At 52.4% G+C, this 23547-nt stretch overlaps 1 long non-coding RNA gene across 1 annotated transcript; it reads left to right on the top strand.

The window, feature by feature from the left end:
• Window positions 1-7157: 7157 nt before the first annotated feature.
• LOC144673066 (uncharacterized) lies at window positions 7158-15107 on the top strand. The gene is made up of 3 exons (XR_013574249.1): window positions 7158-7209; window positions 10166-10522; window positions 14984-15107. It is a non-coding gene; the product is annotated as an uncharacterized LOC144673066 (long non-coding RNA).
• The last annotated feature ends 8440 nt before the right edge of the window (window positions 15108-23547 follow it).

Below are 23547 nucleotides of genomic sequence, written 5' to 3'. Positions count from 1 at the left end.
CCTGCCACATCAGCAAGGGCCATGTGCCCAAAATAACCCCCACCCAGCCTGAGTGATAAACAAACAGCATTGAACTGAGCTGAGCTCAGAGTGAAGGCATTTCCAGCCCCACACATTCACATTCAGGAATTAGCTGCTGAGATGGGAAATCTTCTCTCTGCTTTTACACAATAAACTCCGGAGGATGTTACTAAACATTTCTGAGTCACATCAAACTATGTAAACACTTACTAACAGTCCCCCAACCAACGCCAATCTCTTCCAGCACAGACGCAGGCCATTCGGCCCCACTGCCCTGTGCTGGTATCCCTGTCCCACACAAGACTCCTCCCACCCCCAATTTAACTCTCCCCATCACCACCTTCTGTTCATTTCACCCTCATCGCTTCAACATTAGTCATGTTTCAAGGCTCCTGACTCACTGACCCACCTCCCTATCTCTGTAACCTCCTCCAGCCCCTACACCCCTCCCTATCTCCGTAACCTCCTCCAGCCACTACACCCCTCCCTAAATCCGTAACCTCCTCCAGCCCCCTACAACCCTCCCTATCTCTGTAACCTCCTCCAGCCCCTACAACCCTCCCTATCTCTGTAACCTCCTCCAGCCCCTACAACCCTCCGTATCTCTGTAACCTGCTCCAGCCCCTACAACCCTCCCTATCCCTGTAACCTCCTCCAGCCCCGTCAACCCTCCCTATCTCTGTAACCTCCTCCAGCCGCTACAACCCTCCCTATCTCCGTAACCTCCTCCAGCCCCTACAACCCTCCCTATCTCTGTAACCTCCTCCAGCCCCTACAACCCATCCTATCTCTATAACCTCCTCCAGCCCCTACAACCCTCCCTATCTCTATAACCTCCTCCAGCCCCTACAACCCTCCCTATCTCTGTAACCTCCTCCAGCCCCCACAACCCTCCCTATCTCTATAACCTCCTCCAGCCCCTACAACCCTCCCTATCTCTATAACCTCCTCCAGCCCCTACAACCCTCCCTATCTCTGTAATCTCGTCCAGCCCCCACACCCCTCCCTATCTCTGTAACCTCCTCCAGCCCCTACAACCCTCCCTATCTCTGTAATCTCCTCCAGCCCCTACAACCCTCCCTATCTCTGTAACCTCCTCCATCCCCTACATCCCTCGAGATCTCTGCGCTCCTCCAATCCCGGCCTCTTGACCATCCCCCGATTCCCATCGCTCCACCATCGGAGGCCGTGCCTTCAGCTGCCTGGGTGCCCTGAGCTTTGGAATTCCCTCCGCAAACCTCTCCACCTCTCCCACTCTCTCTCTCTCTCTCTCCTCCTTTAAGGTGCATCTTAAAACCTACCTCTTTGACCGAGCTTTTGTTCTCCTTGGCTAGTGGCCCGGTGTTGACTTTTTCTCTGTTTCCTGCTCCCTTGAAGTTCCCCCCTGGGATCTTGCTCCAGGTTAGTGTGCTATCCAAGTGTAAATTGTGGTTGGAGAGCTGTGCCTGTGGGAAACCTGCCTCCCTGACCTCTCAACGACCTCGGCTCTATCAACCTGATCTTACCCAATGGGAAATCTAAACCCCCACCCTCTCCCACCCAGGCGATTCTTCGCTGGGTCTTGAGCAGGATTCGCACAGATAAGCCCCACAATAGCAAAACCTCCTCCGATGTGACTTTGAACCGCTCTCAGGTGGGAGGTCAGCAGGAGGGGGTTTGGGGGTGGTGGGGGGGTGGTGGGTGTGGGATTCGCTCTCCCCGGTACCCCGAGGCAAATTTATACTTTCGTGGGACCTCCTCTCATCGCCCCTTGAGTTGAGTGACTTGCTCGGCCATTGCAAGAAGGGCAAAAGAGTCACCCCCATCGCTCTGGGTCTGGAGTCACATGTAGGCCAGACCGGGTAAGGACGGCGGATTTCCCCCCACCCCCACCCACCCCCTATAGAGGGGACATTAGTAAACCAGACGGGGTGCAGCAATCAACGATGGTTTCATAGTCTCCGTTATTGGTGGGGGGATGGGGGCCAATCTGGGATTCAGATCATCAACACCCCCCTCCCCCCACACCCCCCAGCAGGTTGGGGGTGGAATTCAAACTCAACCAATAAAATCCAGAATCGAAAGCTCCCCTGAGCCATCCTGACCACAAAACTATCGTTATCTTAAATTTAAAAAAAAAACCCCATCTGGCTGACTCGTGGAACTTTAGGGAAGAGAATCTACCATCCTTGGCCTGGCCTGGGTCTGGCCTACATGTGACTCCAGGACCCCACGCAGCCATGTGGTTGGCTCTGACATGGCCAGTCAGGGCCTCGCTAACACGCGCCATTGACGTTGGCGTCGCTAACGTTCACACACGATACGCCAATAAGCGTCAGAGCGGTGCATCGTCGCAACGTCCACGTTGTTAGACCAAGGTCCGGAAGACGTGAGGTGAACATGGAAGGAAATGAATGTCGGCCTCCACCCAGGGCTTAATAACTTGAGGGAGATAAAAGGCTAACAGGCTGGAAAACCTGAAATGGAAACGGAAAGTGCTGGAAAACGCCCGGCGGGTCGGACAGCGCCCGTGGAGGGAGGAACAGAGTCAACGTTTCGAGTCCAATGTGACCCTTCTTCAGGACTGGCCGGGTTTGGTTGTGGGGGAGGGGTAGTGGAAGGAGGATCTGGTTCCTAAAGGGTTAACCGAGCGCAAAAAACGCCCACACACACGCGCGTGGTGACGTGAGAAGGCACTTGACCCTCGAGCTGGGGCCAGCGGAGAGATGGGGGAGCAGCGTGTGTGTGTGTGTGTGTGTGTGTGCGTGAGGAACGAGTATGGAGCCCACTCCATACCTCCTGGAAACATCTAACTCAGTCCACCCCTCGGAACTCGTACCAGGCTGCTCCATGCGGGTCTCCACCAAGGGTAGGCCACAACACACACTACGTCATGGTACCAGGGGGCAGGATTCATCAGTAGTATCACTGGGCCAGTAACCTCGAGGCCCAGGCTGATGCTCTGAGGTGGGGGGCAAATCCCCACCCCCCCCACCCTGTGAAATGTGCCGAGTGTGACGGTCAGCTCAAGGGGCACCTAGGGACGGGAAACGAACGCTGGCCCAGTCTGGCCAGCAACGCCCATGTACCCCCCACCAACCTTCCATCGAACGGTGAACAAGTGAAGCCGCTTTTCTTGACCGTGGACGTGATGGGACCTGGCGACGATGGGTCGCTCCTCTCTGTGAACTCGGCTGACTCTCCTGACCCCGTAGGTCGTCCCCTCTCGTTTCATGTCCCTTATTGACCCCCTGGCCGAAAAGCCGTCCGGCGTGGAACCCGCCCCCTGCTCCCTCGATGCCCGCCTGGCCTTGGCATGACTGGGCGCAACTGTCCTTGGCCAAACGCTCATGGAATCCACCCTCCCGCTGTCCCTGAAAATGACCCCACCCTGAAATGCCAATATCCACACCCCCCCACCAAGACAGGGCCATAAAGATCCTGAGGTCCGTGGCAACCTCTTGCGCTGTATCCAGCAGTGTGCACTAAATAGGGTGGGGGGGCGGCAGGAGGAGGCCATTCGGCCCCTCAGGCCTGATTCCCGCATTCAATAAGATCTGGTCGTGGCCTCAACTCTACTTTCCTCTCCGTCCCCCCCCACCACCCCCCCGCATAAACCCTTGGCCCCCTTCATCGATCAAATATCTGCTTCACTCAGCCTTGAGTAGGTTCAATGACCCATCCTCCTCCATTCTCTCTGGGGGAGAGGATTCCACAGGCTAAGTGCTGACCCTGCCCAACCAGCGCCTAATTGCTAAACTCCGAACGTCCAGTCCCTCGTTAGGTGGGTTTCCACGATAAGGCAGCACTTCGTAACGTGGCTCACTTATACATGCTATAAGCTGCATGTATTCATACGCAGGGGTCTGTCCTCTGCAGGCAAGAGGGAACGCACCTGGGCACTGTGCCTTGACTGAATTAAACGAAAACCTGGGGGACGATAGTTCCCTGGTGCTTCCTCCGGGGCAACACCCCGGCCAATCAGAGCCGACCCGCCAACCAATCGGCGCCCTTTTCTCGTGCAGTGTAAACTGTTGCCCCCTTTGGAGTTTGGTATTCTCGGGTAGGTCCTGATGAGTCCGAGGCGAAAAGCTTAGACAGCACGTCTCTTCCCTCAGCCATACTCACCCACGGCTGTACCTGCTTCAAGTGCACGCGGGTATTTGCCATTTCCCGCAAACACAACTTCATATTTCCCCCCTTGGCTTTCAGTAAACCCCCGATGCCATATGCACCTTCTTTTTGTTGATCTCGGGCAAACTCAACCAGCACGTCACGGCTAAACTCAGAACCTAATGTCCATCGTTAGGCACATTTCCACGATAGGACAGCACTTACCAACCAGCCCCGAGTGTGACAAGGACGACACGAACAACCAATTTCGGATTGTCAGTCGGTCTCGCGATGTGGCTTACTTATGCTTGCTAGAGGCTGCATATATTCATTGGAATGCTTCTGTTGGCGGGGTCAATAGGAATGCCAGCTCCATTATTCTGTCAGACGGTTTTCCGTCTGACAAATAAAAATCCCAATCTCTGCCTTTGTCCCAACAACAGGGGGGTGGGGGGCCTCAATTGAAATTCGCCTCGGTCCCCCACTTGAGACACACTGAGGCGATTGGAAGGTCCGGTTCCTCACGCCAAAGCGAGAGTGAGGAAAGGCGTGGGAGAAGGGGGAGGGAGGAGGGAGGAGGGGGTTTGGAGTGGGAGGTGGGTGGGAAGGGGCACGTGTGGAGAACGAGTGGGCCGAATGGCCTCGCCTCTGTGGCTGTCGCCTTCATTGGGAAGGGGAGCAGGAAGAGTCCACTCGGGCCCACTTCCCCCCGCCCCCTCTCCATTCGGTACGATCTTTGGCTGACCCTCCTGCCTCAGGTCCCGCTCTCCCACCCCCCTCCCTCAGCGCCCAAGAAAACCCCCATCAATCTTGGTCTTGAGTAGACTCAACGATGGACCATCCACAACTCCCCAGGTGGTGGGGTGGGGGCAGAGAGAGAGAATCCCCAAAGATTCACCAACCCTCCGAGCGAGGACATTTCTCCTCCTCTCCGTCCAAAATGGCCGACCCCCTCATGTTGAAATTGTGACACCCACCCCCCCCCACCACCTCCTCTCTCCCCCCAGTTCTACTCTCTACGCTCTGTCCTGCTGAAGGGTCATAAGGGACTCGAAACGTCAATTGTGTCCCCTCTCCGCAGGGGCCGGCCGAGTTTCTCCAGCTATATTTTTTTTTTGGTTTTTGTTACAGCGTCCGCGGTATTTTTGCTTTTATCCACATTCTCCAGCCTGGGTAGGGGTGGGGGGGGTGGGTAGAACAGCCTCTCAGACCCCTCCTCCACCCCGAACCTGTCAAACCCTCCCGAGGGGGGTGGTTTTTATACCTTCCGACCAGATCGCCTCCCGTTTCTCCTCAACTCCAAGGGGGAATATCGGCCCATTCTCCTAGATCTCTCCCTCATAGGAGAAACCTCCGCCCCTACGCCACATCCGACCCCACCCACCACCCCCTCACATCCCAGGAACCAGTCTGGTGACCTCTCTATCCCAGGAACCTTTCCTTACGCTACCCTCGATGGATAAGATAGCCTCCCTCTAGGTGAGGAGACCGGAACCGGACACAACGTATCCCCAGGGCCCCCCTCTCCCCAAAGCCCCCGGATTATAATTGTACCAAACGCCGAAGCGGGGCCTAAATCCCTTTTTTTTTTGTTGTGGTGGCTGGTGGCTAGGTTTGGAGTCGGAGTTTGCGGAGGGGGTTTGCCAGGCCGTCTATTTCATTCACGTGACACGCGCGCAGGTTGTGCGAAGAAACACAGAAAGGAAACTGAGCCTCGAAGGTGTTCCGAGAATTCGCTCGCCCACTGACTTCCTCTCGAGCGCAGGTTCTGCGGCCGGCCCATCGCAGAACAACAGCCTCCTCATTGCCCGGTACCAGAGGTGGGTCCCCCGCCCCGGGAGTGGTGGGTGGGGGGGAGAAAGGGCCTGAAAAATGGGGGGTTCGCAGACAAGGTGGAGGCGCCCAGCTCCGGGACAGTCCACGGCCTCCCGGCCGCACCACCAGGTAGGAGCGGCTTATCCAACAAAAAAAAACACACCTGGGTCTCTCTCTCGCCTCGGAGCGGAGAAGGGTTAAGGGGGGGGGAGATTGAATTGGGGGGCTGGAGGAGGTTACAGAGATAGGGAGGGTTGTAGGGGCTGGAGGAGGTTACAGAGATAGGGTGGGGTGTAGGGCTGGAGGAGGTTACAGAGATAGGGAGGGTTGTAGGGGCTGGAGGAGGTTACAGAGATAGGGTGGGTTGTAGGGGCTGGAGGAGGTGACAGAGATAGGGAGGGTTGTAGGGGCTGGAGGAGGTTACAGAGATAGGGAGCATTGTAGGGGCTGGAGGAGGTTACAGAGATAGGGAGGGGTGTAGGGGCTGGAGGAGGTTACAGAGATAGGGAAGGTTGTAGGGGCTGGAGGAGGTTACAGAGATAGGAAGGGGTGTAGGGGCTGGAGGAGGTTACAGATATAGGGAGGGTTGTAGGGGCTGCAGGAGGTTACAGAGATAGGGAGGGTTGTACGGACTGGAGGGGGTTACAGAGATAGGGAGGGTTGTAGGGGCTGGAGGAGGTTACAGAGATAAGGAGGGTTGTAGGGGCTGGAGGAGGTTACAGAGATAGGGAGGGTTGTAGGAACTGGAGGGGGTTACGGAGATAGAGAGGGTTGTAGGGGCTGGAGGAGGTTACAGAGATAGGGAAGGTTGTAGGGGCTGGAGGAGGTTACAGAGATAGGGAGGTTTGTAGGGGCTGGAGGGGGTTTCAGAGATAGGGAGGGGTGTAGGGACTGGAGGGGGTTACGGAGATAGGGAGGGGTGATCGAGGAGGAATTTGAACACAGGCTGAGAGATTTATAACTGAGCGATTGGGATCCAGTCTGTGGGGGAGGAGGATTGGCCGGTGAGGGGTTAATGGAGCCGGTGGTCAGTAACGTGGGGGATGTGAGGAGGAGTCTGTGGGGAATTTGGGAGCAGAGTCACTCTCAGTTTCTGGTCTGGAACTCAGCATCGGTTTAGCTTCCCCTCAGAGGCTGGAGTGACCCTTAGAAGAGGGGTAACTGTGGCCAAGGGGGCAAAGGGGGTAACTGGGGTCCCAGACACTGAACAACCCGGTCATTCTTCCTCACAGGTAACCCATGCCGCCTGGTCACTGACAGTAACCCTCCTGCTCTTCATCGGTAAATGATCCAGAACATTCTACCGTTCAATTCTGGCACCTTCCAGGGCAGCTCACGAAGAGGACCCTCTGGAAGAGGCCGACTGAATCGTGGCTTTCGAAAGGGAATCGGTTAAATCACGTGGAGGGGGCAAAGCTGGGCCCCTGGATCTGGGCGAGTTACCCTCGCAGAGGGCCAGCACAGATATGACGGGCTGAATGGCCACCCGCTGGCCTTTAACCATTCCGTGACTGGGAGGTTCTGGCTTCCGGCCGTTGTAAGGAACGGAGATGATGGAGCAAAGGAAGAGAGAAAGAGAAAGGGAGAGAGAGACAGAGAGAGAGAGACAGAGAGATGGAGACAGAGAGACAGGGAGAGAGAAACAGCGAGAGTGAGAGAGAGAGAGTGAGAGAAAGAGAGAGAGATGGAGAGAGAGACAGAGAGAGACACAGGTAGAGAGACAGAGAGAGGGACACAGAGAGATGGAGACAGAGACGGGGAGAGAGAAACAGCAAGTGAGAGAGAGAGAGCGAGAGAAAGAGAGAGAGATGGAGAGAGAGACAGAGAGATATAGGGAGGGAGACACAGGTAGAGAGACAGAGAGAGAGAGAGAGGCAGAGAGAGAGAACCAGGGAAGGAGAGTTAGAGACAGAGAGATAGAGAGAGAGAAACAGAGAGAGAGAAAGAGAGAGAGACGGGGAGAGAGGCAGAGAGAAATAGGGATGGAGGCAGAGAGAGAGACAGAGATAGAGATGGAGAGATAGAGACAGAGAGATAGAGAGAGAGAAACAGAGAGAGTCAGACAGAGAGATAGAGAGAGAGATGGAGAGAGAGAGAAGCAGAGAGAGATAGGGATGGAGACAGAGAAAGAGAGGCAGAGAAAGACAGAGAGAGACAGAGAGAGATAGGGAAAGAGAGAGAGAAATAGAGAGAGAGAGAGGGAGGAAGAGAGAGAGAGGCAGAGAAAGACAGAGAGAGACAGAGAGAGAGAGAGAGGGAGGAAGAGAGAGAGAGGCAGAGAAAGACAGAGAAAGACAGAGAGATAGAGACAGAGACAGAGAGAGGGAGAGAGAGAGAGAGAAAGACAGAGGCAGAGAAAGACAGAGAGAAAGAGACTGAGACAGAGAGAGGGAGAGAGAGAGGTCGGGAGGGAGAAAGAGAGAGAGAAGAAAAGGAAATAAATAAAGCTCCAAGTTACATTTGTTGGCCCTCCGGACGCCCCGAAGCGTTTCCCGGCCAATGACGGACTCTTTCTGAAGTGAGGTCACTGTTGTAATTTAGGAAACGCAGCTGCCAATTTGTACACAGCAAGATCCCATAAACAGCCATGCGCTAATGACGTAGATCATATGTTTTTTTAAAAAGTTAATTGACAGGGACGTGGGCTTCGCTGGCCGGGCCCAGCATTTATTGCCCGTCCCTAGTTGCCCCTTGAGAAGGTGGTGGGTGAGCCGCCAACACTCACAACCCAGGCATGATTTTTCGATCTTGTTGCAGGTAATAATTCACATCTCCACACTTCAAACCACTCCCTATCTCTGTAACCTCTTCCAGCCCCTACAACCCTCCCTATCCCTGTAACCTCCTCCAGCCCCTACAACACTCCCTATCTCTGTAACCTCCTCCAGCCCCTACAACCCTCCCTATCTCTGTAACCTCCTCCAGCCCCTACAACCCTCCCTATCTCTGTAACCTCCTCCAGCCCCTACAACCCTCCCTATCCCTGTAACCTCCTCCAGCCCCTACAACCCTCCCTATCACTGTAACCTCCTCCAGCCCCTATAACCCTCCCCGTCTCTGTAACCTCCTCCAGCCCCTACAACCCTCCCTATCACTGTAACCTCCTCCAGCCCCTACACCCCTCCCTATCTCTGTAACCTCCTCCAGCCTCTACACCCCTCCCTATCTCTGTAACCTCCTCCAGCCCCTATACCCCTCCCTATCTCTGTAACCTCCTCCAGCCTCTACACCCCTCCCTATCTCTGTAACCTCCTCCAGCCCCTACAACCCTCCCTATTACTGTAACCTCCTCCAGCCCCTACAACCCTCCAAGATCTCTGCGCTCCTCCAATTCCGGCCTCTTGACTATCCCCCAATTCCCATCGCTCCGCCATTGGCGGCTGTGCCTTCAGCTGCCTGAGGCCCTAAGCTCTGGAATTCCCTCCCAAAACCTCTCTGCCTCTCTCTCTCTCTTTTTCTCTAGGTCTCTGTCTGCCTGTCAATCTCTCTCCCCCTCTCTGTCTCTCTCTCTCTCTTCGTCTCTGTCTGTCTCTTTCTCCATCTGTCTTTCTATCTCTCCCTTTCTCCCTCGCTCTGTCGCTCTCTTCCTGTCTCTCTCTCTCTGTCTCTCTCTCTCTCTGTCTCTCTCTCTCTGTCACCCTCTCTGTCTCTCTCTGTCTGTCTGTCAGTCTCCCTTCTTCTCTCTTTGTCTTTGTCTGTCTCGCTGTCTGTCTTGCTCTCTGTCTCTCTCTCTCTCTTTTTAACTCAGTCTCTGTCGCTCTCTGTCTCTCTCTCTCTCTCTCTCTGTCTCTCTCTCTCTCTGTCTCTCTCTCTCTGTCACCCTCTCTGTCTCTCTCTGTCTGTCTGTCAGTCTCCCTTCTTCTCTCTTTGTCTTTGTCTGTCTCGCTGTCTGTCTTGCTCTCTGTCTCTCTCTCTCTCTTTTTCACTCAGTCTCTGTCGCTCTCTGTCTCTCTCTCTCTCTCTCTCTGTTTCTCTCTCTCTCTGTCTCTCTCTCTCTGTCTCTCTCTCTCTCTTTCTCACTCTCTGTCTTTCTCATTCTCTGTTTTTCTCTCTCTCTCTCTCTTTTCCTTTAAGACTCTCCTTAAAACTGACCATTTTGACTGAGCTTATGGTCGCCTGTCCCTAATATCCCTGAGGGTCAGCTTTTATCCTTGTGAGGTTAAGTGTGTGAATGTTGGTAAGTGTGGGAGACGTTCTATCGCTGATTCTACAATCCTTCCTGATTTCCTTCCCCCAGGTTGTCTCCATGGGGCTCTGGTGGTGATCCAGACTCCCTCTTTCGTCGCTCGATTAGAGGGACAGTCAGTCTCGTTGAACTGCGGCTACACGGCTGACGGTGAAGATGTCTTTCGAGGCGTGGTCTACTGGGCGCTGAAGGAGGGCAAAGATCCCATCGTGATCCACCCCAGGCCCCCGCCGCACTACCAAAACCGGCTGACGCTCACCAAACACAGAGGGGGGCGCGGTAACAGCACGCTGCTAATCCACTCCCTCCAGCTGACTGACACCAACTCCTATTACTGCTACATCTCCTTCCTGGTGGGGGAACAATCCTTCAACAAGGAAGGGGCAGGGACCAGGATCTTTGTCCACGGTACGTGTGACACCGGTAGGTGGTAAACCGAGAGAGTCTTTCACCAGCTCAGAGCGTCCCAAAGCGCCTCACAGCCACATTGTGGGTCCATTTATTGAGACTTAAGCGCGTGAAAACATTGATACAAAGGTAGAAATCTTGAAGACATCAGCAGCAGAGCTGTGTGTGTGCTCTGCTGAAAAGCAAAAGTGAAACTAAGACTGGATCACACACCGCACTTCCATTCTGGTGATGTCATGCTGATATCCCTTAAAGGCGTATTACAACATCCCCCTTTCTTTTTAAAGAATCTTTATCCCCCTCCAAAAGAGTATAACTACTTACTATAAATGTTCATATTTATTGACAATTACATAAGTGTATTGAACTGGTGAATTTTTGAGTCTCTAAAGCATGGAGGTAACCTGCTGGTGCACCCAGATCTTGTGATGGTAACCTTGTCTGGAGGTGTCTTTAATTGCTCACAGTGATCTGTGGGATTGTCACCCTTGGATGTTATTCCAGATTTCATGTGGGATCTTCTCCTCGATGTAATAGGAGTGGGAATGGATCTGATTTATCCTCGGTTCCGCCTCACCGCTGTGCCCTTGTGTGTAATGACTCCATAGGACCTTGGTTCTGAACCATTCCTTGTCACCTTGGCTGGTGGTCAGGAACCTTCTGTGGGATCCTGGATGTGAACTTGTCCCAACTGTAAACTTGGCAACTCGGCACCTCCATTTTTATCATGAACACTCCTTATCTTCTCTTGTAATTTTAAAAGTTGCCCTCTGGTTTCTGAGAGGGTAGAATGGCTCAAAGTCAGTAAATTGGTCCACACTGGACCACCAAACATGATCTCTGTCAGTGATGGAATAGTTGCAGTTGTAGGTGTCGATCTCAGATGTAACATTGCAATGTGTGGATCTTGCTTGGCCTGTCTACATTTGAGAATTAGGGATTTCACTGTGTGAATCATTCATTCAGCTCGGCTGTTAGATCTGGGGTAATGAGGAGAAGAAGTAGTGTGATCAATAGCCCACTTCTCACACATACCCTGAAATGGCTGACCAATAAATTACAGATCATTATCCGTAATTTTCTCTCCAGGTTCACCAAATAAACTGAAAATAGCGCTTAGAGTGTGCGCAACAGTTGTGCTGATGTATTGTGCTATTTTTGAATAACGGGATACCTGGTAAAGCAGTCGACGATGACGATGATGTCAGTGACATGGACATGAAAGAGGTCGGATGTGATTTTGGACTAAGGATGGGCAGGAACTTCATGTGGAATCAGTGGTTCTTTGTGTTGTCTTGGCTCATCCTCTTGACAATCCTCGTACTTCCCCACAACGACTTCAAGGTCACTGTTCATACCCGGCCAGGGACTGTATCTCTTGTGAGTCTCCTTGTCTGATCTGTGCCCATGTGTGAGGGATGAAGTTGTTGAAGAAGATCAGGTCACAAAGATTCCGGTATGATGACTTGCCTGCCTTTAAAAATGACTCCCTGGGAGATGCCCGTCTTGACCTGATAAGTCCAAAATAGTCTCAGGTGTTCATGGACATGCTGAATTGAATCAGGCCACCCTTCAATGATGGCTTTCCACAGTTTCTGTAGTGTACAATTTTTCACCATTCCCGCTTGCAGCTGCTGGCATTTGTGTTGTGCTGAATGCACTGGATCAATTGATGTACTTGCATTCTCCTGCAGGTGTAATGTTGCAGCTACCTTGAAACTGTCAATTTTGTTAAAACATTCTGGATATTTCGATGCTAGGTTGTGAACCGAGGTGATAGGAGTAGTTTCTGAGCTTGACCTGCCATGTGAAGTCTGACTGATTCCATGGATTGTCTCCAGTGTGAGCTCATGACATGCCGGTGACCCTGCAATCGCTGGGGCTTTAGTCTCCATGATACAGAACATCTGTGACATCCAGTGGGACTGATTGTACTTACACTCCAGGATTATGGAACCTGTACATGGAGTTAGTGAAGTGTTGTACTCTGCAAGTTTCACAGCAGTAGGTTTCCCCATGGCCTTCCATGTCCTTGGATACATGGTCTTTTAGGATTCTCAGCGGGGGGTGTGTTGGCATTTGTTCCTGTGTCAACCTTGGTCATTAATGAGTAGTTACCAACTTTCTTAGGACAGATCATTCGAAACTTGACAAACACTTTGGACATTGTGATGGTGCCTCTATTATCCACAAGATTGACGGTGTGTAATGTGTTCACTGCTCCTCGTCTCACCGTGCACATCATCGCCATTTCCTGGTTTGTCAGTCACCACATGTATATGTTCCTGATGGGATACCGGATGGTCATTCTTATTGCTTGAAGGTTCCCCGTTGTGTACGGTCTGTTTGGATCAGTGCACGGCTCTTTGTAGCTGCATCAGCCTTTGCTCTAGAGCCCTGCCGCTGCCAATGGCCCTTTCTGCCACAAGCCTTGCAGGATTGGTGGAAAGCTGGGCGTTTCCTTGGTGCCTGCAGAAGGCCACACCTTCCACACGTCTCGCTAGGCTTGGATGTTCTAGTGAGTGCGTCAACAATTGATGTTGTACTGAGGATCTGTAAGCTTCGTTGACCTTCGAGGACCAGTTCGTATTTATGTCCATCCTTGAGTAGCTCTTCAATGCTGTAGATTTTGGTCTTATCTAGCAGATCTTTCTGGAATGCGTCAATGGGAGTGGATGCGATCACCAACTCAACAACTCTGTCTGCAGGCTCTGTGTTTGAAATCACAATACACAACCTTTTCTCTGCATTGGCTGATGAAGTGGTCTATGGATTGTGTAGGCTGATCAAATGACTTAAACTCTAGTCGATGAATATGGAGTTTAACCTGATTCTGAACCTGTCTTCCAATGTCGTCCATATCTATTGGGGATCCTTTCACACTTCTGCTGTTAATCCTGAAGTGTCCAGCCTGTGTAGACCTTCATTCCCAATCGCGAGGTGAATTTTTATGTCTTGCTCGTCTGGTTCAGTCACACCTGAATCAGGAAACCAGAGCTCTGTGCGCTGTTTAAACATTCTGAATTCAGATAGTCGGTCAGCTACATCCCAGTTCAAACTGGGGAATTTAGTGGACATTTTGACAATATTCCTCTGACCTTCCTTCTCCTACAGTACCTGGGATGAGTGTCGCTTTAGCCCCTTTCGTGTGCTTTTCCAAAGCTCCACCCACAAAGACAGGTTGTGGCAGGAACGCCCCACGGAGTAATGGAGTCTTTGTTTTTTATTGAATTTGCTGTTCAGCAATCTTGTAGCCGCACATTATAATCGCTAACTTCTCTGGCCCGATTTTTATAATGGTTTTTGTGTGTTTGACTCTCCCTCACTCACAGATCCGGCCCACACCCTGGTCACTCGCCTTCCCTGACTGAGCTAACCCGCTGCTGGTCCTCGCGATACACGCTGTCCCACTCACTGACCTACAGGCCGTGCGCTGCAATCTCACCACGAGGGATCCGTCTGCTCCCCAGCTCTTTACTTGAGCTCTTTCTCGTTGCTGTGTCTTCAAAGGTTTCCTGAGCAGTCAGTACACTGCGATTTCAACACTCGCTGATGCTGTGTCTCTACTGTGGTCTGACCAAAGCGTCGAGGGTCGTCTGATGCCATGTAGCTCGATCTAAGGCTGTTCACCGCGTCATACCTGTACTGAATCTTGCTCACGGAATGTTTGGCCACCGCTGATCACCATGTTGTGTTTTTATAATGATACCCAGGCACCAACCACGCATACCGGGCTGAGTAAGCGCATTGCGCGTCCATTCGTTTAGACTCAGCACATGAGAACAGGTACACATGGATAGAGAGCTGGAAGGCACATCAGCAGCAGAGCCGTGTGTGCTGCGCTCTGCTCGAGGTCAAAAGCAAAACTAAAACTGAAGCGCGTGACACACTTCCCTGCGAGTGGCGTCACGCTGCTACCCCCTTAAAGCCTATTTGGGCACTGAGGCACAGGGTGGGAAAGGTCAGCCATGAACGTATCGAATGGTGGGGGGGGGGGTGAGTAGGCACGATGGGCAGAGTGGCCTCTTCCTGATCCTTTTTTATGTCCCCATTTCATGGGGTTTGAGTGTCGCGGGGAAAGGCCAGCGCTTGCTGCCCCTCCCTAGTTGCCCCCTGAATGGAGAGGGCTTCCTAGCGCCATTTCAGAGGGGGGCCGGTTAAGAGTCACTCCGCTGTGGGGCCTGGAGTCACATGTAGGCCAGACTGGGCAGATTTCCAACCCCCCACCACAAAGGGGCATGAGTGAACCAGATGGGGTTTTTCTTTACCGCCATTGGTGATAGGTTCATAGTGACCGTGACTGAAACTAGCTTTTGATCCAGGATTTATTAATGGTTGATTAATAGTTAAGTTTCGCCACTTCCTGTTCACGAGGACACCGCTATGTAACTGGAATCTCTTGCTGAAGACAAGCCTTGGCCGTCGCCGCTGACCACTGCCCCCTTCTCTTGCTCCCCGCAGGGCCTCTTGTCTTAACCCCGCCGCCCGGCTGCCCGAGCGACGCCCCCCGGGGTCGATGCCACATCCGGTGCGAGGCGCGGGTCCCGGGCGGGAGGGGAGCCCGGATCGTGTGGCTCAGAGATGGTGTGTCGGTCGGGGGCGAGGGGGTGGAGGATGGGAACATGACGCTCCCCCCCGACGGCGATGGGGCCCAGAGATTGTCCAGCCGGCTGGCCCTGGCCCCCAGCAGCCCGGGCGCCGCGGTGAACTACACGTGCGCCTTGAACCACACCTCCGCCGGTGTCATCGTCGACTGGAAGGACCACGTGGTGGTGACCGGTAAGTGTCCCCTTCTCTCATTTCCACCCCCCCCAATCCCCGCCCTCTGGGTTCACTCGCTCCGAGTCTTCAGCCCCTCACCTGAGACTCAGGGGGTTTTATCCCCTCTCACCCCCACCTCCCCTCTGCTCCCTGGGTCACCAGGTCGCTGGTCTCAGTCCAATCCTGAAGCATGAACCCCCTGGGACTCCCTCCCTAACAGCACTGTGGGTGTACCTACACCACACCGGGACTGCAGCGGCTCAATAAGGCAGCTCACCCACCACCTTCTCAAGGGGCAATTAGGGGATGGGGCAATAAATGCTGGGCCCAGCCAGCGAAGCCCACATCCCGTGAATAGTATTTTCAAAAAAGGTCGACACTCCAAGTGCCAGTACTGAGGGAGTGCTGCATTGTCGGAGGGTCAGTACTGAGGGAGTGCCGCACTGTCGGAGGGTCAGTACTGATGGAGTGCTGCACTGTCGGAGGGTCAGTACTGAGGGAGTGCTGCACTGTCGGAGGGTCAGTGCTGAGGGAGTGCTGCACTGTCGGAGGGTCAGTACTGAGGGAGCGCTGCACTGTCAGAGGGTCAGTACTGAGGGAGTGCTGCACTGTCGGAGGGTCAGTACTGAGGGAGCGCTGCACTGTCGGAGGGTCAGTACTGAGGGATCGTGTATATTTACGCATTCTATCCCTGTGTTAACCTTGTAGGTGAGGGTCGCTTTGTCTCTCGTTCCTCCTGTTTTACAGAGAGTTCCAGGGGCCAGGAAGCTCAGTTCAATCCCGCTCAACCCTAATAATCACCTATTCACACTCTCGTTTCAGAATCCCCCGAGCGTCCTGTCATCCTGTACGTTCTGTTGCTGGCAAATTCGGCCATCATCCTCCTGTTGGTGATTGTGTTTGGCCTGAAGAAGCCTTCCCTCTGCAGACGGCGTTAAGCTCTCTAGCGTCTCTCTCTCTCTCTCTCTCACTCTCTCCCTCTCTCTCTCTCTTTCTCTCTCTCTTTCTTTCTCACTCTCTCTTTCTCTCTCACTCTCTCCCTCTCTCCACCTGCTCCGATACGAACCATCCCCGAAGTCCTCGCATGTACACGAGGCGGGGGTTAGGCAGCCAAAATCAGCCCCCTCCAAACCTCACCTCCTCGGCCGGGGACATGGCCTTCACCCGACATTCCCCACCTCCGGTCTCAACTCCGTCTCCTCTCAGTGTCAACAATGTTGGGGGGGGGTCAGTTTTACATTGAGGCCCAAGTGTGTCGATAAGCGGGACCCAGCGTCCTCCAAACACCCCTTGGCCGATGAAAAGAAGGACAGGCCAATGCCTCAAACACGAGACTATTTGAAACTAAGGGCACCTTATGATGAGAGGGAAGGTTTCAGTAAATCGGTATTGACAGGCCAGACGCCACCTGCGGTTCTGGTCGCAATGTTATAAAAAGAAGATGGAGACATTGGGCAGGGCGCTGAGGAGATTTACAACTATGACCCTAGAAACGCGTGGGGAAACATTTCAGGGACGGACGGATGGGCTGGGTCTCTTTTCCCTGTAAAAACAAGGATGATCTGGTGACCTATTCGAGGCCTTCACAATTCTGAACGCGTTTGATTGGGTGGATTCGGAGAGAAGGTTTCCTAACCTACAGACATACAAACTAGGCCCTTCCGCCCTGCTCCCCGTTCGATAAGATCGTGGCTGATCTGAATGTAACCTCAACCACCCCGCCCACAATAACCTTTCACCCCCCTTGTTAACCATGAATCCATCTCGCTCTGCCTTAAAAAACATTCAATGGCTTTGCTTCCATCGCCTTTTGAGGAAGAGAGTTCCAGAGACTCACGACCCCCCTGAGAGAAAAATATTCTCCTCATCTCTTCTGAGGAAGACCAGGACTAGGGAGCCATCGACATGAGGTCGTCCCTGATCAATCCAAAATGGGGAATTCAGGAGAAACTTCTTTACCCAAAGGGAGTGGGGGAGAATGTGGAACTCGCTCCCACAGGGAGTGGTCGAGGTGAATAGTGTTGATGTGTTTAAGGGGGAAGCTGGATAAACACATGAGGGGGAGAAAGGAATAGAAGGATAAGGGGATGGGGTGAGATGGAGAGGGGGGGTGGGAGGAGGCTGGAGAGGAGCAGAAAGTCTGGCATGGTCTGGTTAGGGCAAATAGGCAAATCGCTGGGCTGATTTCTGTGCTGTCGTCCTCTCTGACTCTAATGGTCTCTTTCTGTGCCTTATACCGTATGTAATCCTGTCCAAACCTCAGTGCTGGGATTTTAGAATGGAGGTTTGATGTAAGCTGACTGGATTTCAAAACCTGACCAAATCTACCAGCATGCTTTGCAAGGCCAGGCGACGTCAAAGTTAAAACAAAAACCCGCTTAAAGACGAAGGCTAGACCCTGACAGGTGAAAGAGAGCCGCTGGACTGTGACGGGGAACAACATTGCTGAGTCCCAAAGCCACAAAAAGAGGGTTAAACGCCACAGTCGCCGACCACTTCTTGCCGTGTTCAATGGTTAGATTGATCTGTGTTTGATTGTGTTAGCCTGTTCACTCATTTACGTTCACTGTGCTTAATTGCTTATGCCTGTGGGTGGGGCTGGGTGGGGGGGTGGGTGGCAGAAGTCACTGAACCTGAGAAGGTGCTGAAATCTGGAATGACGGCATTTGTTTCGAAATCCCCTGATTACTGAGATATTTTAAAGTACTGTAAATAAACTTAATGTAAATTTCGAAACAGTGTCACCTCTGTATTGCTCTAAGATAAATCATATATATATATATAATATATAATATATACTGCAAAATGGTGAGTACATAACACTTTGAAACTATGGTACAACAGAGGGCCTGGATAGAGTGGACGTGGGGGAAGATGTTTCCATTAGTAGGAGAGACTAGGACCCGAGGGCACAGCCTCAGAGTAAAGGGAAGACCTTTTGGAACAGAGATGAGGAGAAACTTCTTTAGCCAGAGAGTGGTGAATCGATGGAATTCATTGCCACAGAAGGCTGTGGAGGCCAGGTCATTGAGTGTATTTAAGACCGAGATAGATAGGTTCTTGATTGGTTAAGGGGATGAAAGGTTACGGGGAGAAGGCGGGAGAATGGGGTTGAGAAACTTATCAGCCATGATTGAATGGCGGAGCAGACTCGATCGGCCGAATGGCCTAATTTCTGCTCCTATGGTCTTCTGGTCTTATGGTGTCGTGGTAATTTTTTTTAATTCATGGGATGTGGGAATCGCTGGCTGGGCCCAGCATTTATTGACCATCCCTAATTGCCCTTTGAGAAGGCGTTGGTGGTGAACCAACGGCAGTCCGTGTGGTGTAGGTTCTGGGCATTTAAGAGTCAACCACATTGGCGTGGGCCTGGAGTCACATGTAGGCCAGACCAGGTAAGGACGGGCAGATTTCCTTTCCTGTTTTTGCTTCGAATGACAATTGCCGTTTGCTGTGGTGGGATTTGATTTGAACTCAGGTCCCCAGAACGTTACCCTGGATGTCTGGAAGGCGAGTCCGAAACCAACTAGACAATTCCACTGTGCCACCCCCTTCCCCGCCCCTAGTCACCGGGGTAATGATCCCTAATTCTCTGGGAACCTGCATTCAAATCCCATTGTGGGGGCCGGGAGAATTTAAGTTCAATTAAGCGCGAAACAACCTTCAACTTGAAAGCTGGGCCCAGCGACGGTGACATGAAAGCATCATCGGTTGTTGTAAAGGAAGGAAACCGGCCATTCCTTACCCGGTCGGGTCTACACGGCGTCGGCCTCTCCTTAGACCACATTTAGAATATTGTGAGCAATTTTGGGCCCCGTATCTCAGGAAGGATGTTCTGGCCCTGGAGAGGGTCCAGAGGAGATTCACGAGAACGATCCCAGGAACGAAAGGCTTAACGTATGAGGAACGTTTGAGGACTCTGGGTCTATACTCGATGGAGTTTAGAAGGATGAGGGGGGGATCTGATTGAAACTTACAGAATACTGAAAGGCCTGGATAGAGTGGACGTGGGGAAGATGTTTCCATTAGTAGGAGAGACTAGGACCCGAGGGCACAGCCTCATAGTAAAGGGAAGACATTTTAGAACAGAGATGAGGAGAAACTTCTTTAGCCAGAGAGTGGTGAATCTATGGAATTCATTGCCACAGAAGGCTGTGGAGGCCAGGTCATTGAGTGTATTTAAGACCGAGATGGATAGGTTCTTGGTTGGTAAGGGGATCAAAGGTTACGGGGAGGAGGCGGGAGAATGGGGCTGAGAAACTTATCAGACATGATTGAATGGCGGAGCAGACTCGATGGGCCGAATGGCCTAATTTCTGATCCTATGTCTTATGGTTTTATTACCTGACTACCGGACCAAAAAAACACACCAACCACTCGAAGGGGATTGCAAAACACAGACATGGACTCTTTGTTCATGAAAATTAAGCAGCGCCCGTGTGGTCTTGAGAGCTCTTGACAGCAGCTCCCGCTTGGATGACACACTCTGCAGGCCACTTACCACATGGTAAACTATACCGTCTCCCCATCTGATGACTGCACCGATCGCAGCCGCACCACGAGAGCAACTCCAGACCCACAGCAACGTGGTTGTCCCTTTACTGCCCTCTGAAACGGCACAGCAAGCCACTCAGTTGTACCCAGAACCACATGGACTGTGGCGGGTTTGAGGAGGGGATGGGGTGGGTGGGCGGGGAATTAGAGATGGGCTACAAACACTGGCCTGTCCAGCGACGCCCACATCCCACGAAAGAGCAAATCAAACACCCGCTTGCCATCTGGGGGCCTGAGTAAGGTTTCAATAATCGACCGTGAAGGGGTGAACGAGGAGATTCTCAAAAGTTGGCTTACAGGGGTCGGAGATGAGGGGTTTTAAGAGAGGGGCCCAAGGAAAAGATTTTGCAAAAGCTCGCTCGATCCAAGGGGGAAATCACACAGGGTAGCTCCGGAAGCTGGTGGAGGGTGGACAGTGCCAGACTGGGCTTTAGCTCCATGGTTTAGACAAAGAACCCAACGTGCCACTGGCTCATTTATCTTACAGAAGATGCTTTGCTTTACTGGACCAGTGAGGTCTTGCCAGCGTAGCATCCTGTCTGCTATTGAAGGAAAAGGTTGAAAAGGAAAAGTGTGTGTTAAAGGATCCCAATGGGTGCAATGTGGAAGAGGTGGCATTGGCTAATTACCTGCAACCAGCAAGGCCTGTTTACCCATTGAAATAAAAGCAAAATACTCTGGATGCTGGAAATCTGAAATAAAAAGCAAAAAAAAATGTAGGGAGGTCATGTTGGAGTTGTATAGAACCTTGGTGAGGCCACAGCTGGAGTACTGTGTGCAGTTCTGGTCGCCACATTATAGGAAGGATGTGATTGCACTGGAGGGGATGCAGAGGAGATTCACCAGGATGTTGCCTGGGGTGAAACATTTAAGTTATGAAGAGAGGCTGGATAGACTTGGGTTGTTTTTGTTGGAGCAGAGAAGACTGAGGGGCGACCTGATCGAGGTGTACAAGATTATGAGGGGCATGGACAGGGTGGATAGGGAGCAGCTGTTCCCCCTGAGTTGAAGGGTCAGTCACGAGGGGGCATAAGTTCAAGGTGAGGGGCAGGAGGTTTAGGGGGGGATGTGGGGAAAAACTTTTTTACCCAGAGGGCGGTGAGGGTCTGGGATGCGCTGCCTGGGAGGGTGGGGGAGGTGGGTTGCCTCACATCCTTTAAAAAGTACCTGGATGAGCACTTGGCACGTCATAACATTCAAGGCTATGGGGCCAAGTGCTGGTCAATGGGATTAGGGAGGTAGGTCAGGTGTTTGTTTCTCACGGGTAGGTGCAGACTCGATGGGCCGAAGGGCCTCTCTTCTGCACTGTGATTCTGTGATTCTGTGACAAGCCCTGGAGCTCTAACAACACCTGGGCAGAGAGAAACAGAGCTAACATTTCGAGTCTGTCCTTCAGCTCCTTGGTTGGTTGTTACCTGTATGGTTACCTGTTGCACCGTTATTGCCTGTATTGTAGCGCTCACTTTACAGACGGACTTTGTGTGTGTGTGTGTGCCATGCAATTTCTCGTGAACCTGGAGGGGGAGAATGATGAACCTGTGATGGTCAGTACTGAGGGAGTGCCGCACTGTCGGAGGGTCAGTACTGAGGGAGTGCTGCACTGTCAGAGGGTCAGTACTGAGGGAGTGCTGCACTGTCGGAGGGTCAGTACTGAGGGAGTGTTGCTCTGTCAGAGGGTCAGTACTGAGGGAGTGCCGCACTGTCGGAGGGTCAGTACTGAGGGAGTGTTGCTCTGTCAGAGGGTCAGTGCTGAGGGAGTGCGCACTGTCGGAGGGTCAGTACTGAGGGAGTGCGGCACTGTTGAAGGGTCAGTCCCTACAACCCTCCATATCCCTGTAGTTAAGCCAACCACACGGCTGCGTGGGGTCCTGGAGTCACATGTAGGCCAGACCCAGGCCAGGCCAAGGATGGTAGATTCTCTTCCCTAAAGTTCCACGAGTCAGCCAGATGGGGTTTTTTTTTAATTTAAGATAACGATAGTTTTGTGGTCAGGATGGCTCAGGGGAGCTTTCGATTCTGGATTTTATTGGTTGAGTTTGAATTCCACCCCCAACCTGCTGGGGGGTGTGGGGGGAGGGGGGTGTTGGTGATCTGAATCCCAGATTGGCCCCCATCCCCCCACCAATAACGGAGACTATGAAACCATCATTGATTGCTGCACCCCGTCTGGTTTACTAATGTCCCCTCTATAGGGGGTGGGTGGGGGTGGGGGGAAATCCGCCGTCCTTACCCGGTCTGGCCTACATGTGACTCCAGACCCAGAGCGATGAGGGTGACTCTTTTGCCCTTCTTGCAATGGCCGAGCAAGTCACTCAACTCAAGGGGCAATGAGAGGAGGTCCTACGAAAGAATAAATTTGCCTCGGGGTACTGGGGAGAGTGAACCCCACACCCACCACCCCCCCACCACCCCCAAACCCCCTCCTGCTGACCTCCCACCTGAGAGCGGTTCAAAGTCACATCAGAGGAGGTTTTGCTATTGTGGGGCTTATCTGTGCGAATCCTGCTCAAGACCCAGCGAAGAATCGCCTGGGGGGGAGAGGGTGGGGGTTTAGATTTCCCATTGGGTAAGATCAGGTTGATAGAGCCGAGGTCGTGGAGAGGTCAGGGAGGCACGCTTCCCACAGGCACAGCTCTCCAACCACAATTTACACTTGGATAGCACACTAACCTGGAGCAAGATCCCAGGGGGGAACTTCAAGGGAGCAGGAAACACAGAAAAAGTCCAACACCGGGCCACTAGCCAAGGAGAACAAAAGCTCGGTCAGAGAGGTAGGTTTTAAGAAGCACCTTAAAGGAGGAGAGAGAGTGAGAGTGGGAGAGGTGGAGAGGTTTATGGAGGGAATTCAAGAGCTCAGGACCCCCAGGCAGCTGAAGGCACGGCCTCCAATGGCGGAGCGATGGGAATCGGGGGATGGTCAAGAGGCCGGGATTGGAGGAGTGCAGAGATATCGGAGGGTTGTCGGTGTAGTCAATGGGTGTTGCACCTAAAGGGTTAACGTGGGACTGTGTACAGCACCAGCCACACATGCGTTGTAAGCGAGCACATAATCTGCACCCAGGGTCGGTCTAGCGTTGGACAGAGACGTGTGTACCAGCAAGCATGGAGTCAGCTCCCATCTTCAAACCTTTACTGTCTGTTCGTGCATGTTTCTTAGAGTGAGTAAATACATCAAGCTTACCTACTTACAAAGCCTTGAATAACACCTTCAAAACTGCCGCCAACAATTTACAACATGGTGGCAGTGAATGGAAAGTAACAAAACCTTGCAAAAAGTGCAGAGGAAAACGAAAATGCTGGAAGGCGAATTCAATAAAGCATTCTAAGCCGAAGAAATCTCCAGAAGCAGGGATGCAGAGGAAAATCACCAGGGGAAAAACTCCAAAGAAAGGCCTGGAAGCTGAAGACAGAAATTTCAGATCCCTTTCCTGCTGGAGAAGTCTCCATAGAATCTCTTGGAAGTCGAGCGTCCAATCCCAGGGTCAGCAGGGGTGAGCTGAAACTCTTAAATTCCAAACGTTAACAAGCAAGCGCTGGGAAACCCGTTAAGTAATTCAGTGCTCAGAAAGTACCGTTTGAAAACACTGCCAGTGAAGCCTGGTTCCCGGGTTGGAGCCTGAAGATGTGGCACCCGAGCTCGATCCGCAAAGAGAAACAAATATAATTAATCACGACTAAAGAATCAGCTTTAAGGACCAGGATGTGGTGCT

The sequence above is a fragment of the Cetorhinus maximus genome, unplaced genomic scaffold (genome assembly GCF_964194155.1).
Source record: "Cetorhinus maximus unplaced genomic scaffold, sCetMax3.hap1.1 HAP1_SCAFFOLD_241, whole genome shotgun sequence".
NCBI lineage: Eukaryota > Metazoa > Chordata > Chondrichthyes > Lamniformes > Cetorhinidae > Cetorhinus > Cetorhinus maximus.
This window is presented reverse-complemented; position numbering and strand designations above follow the sequence as displayed.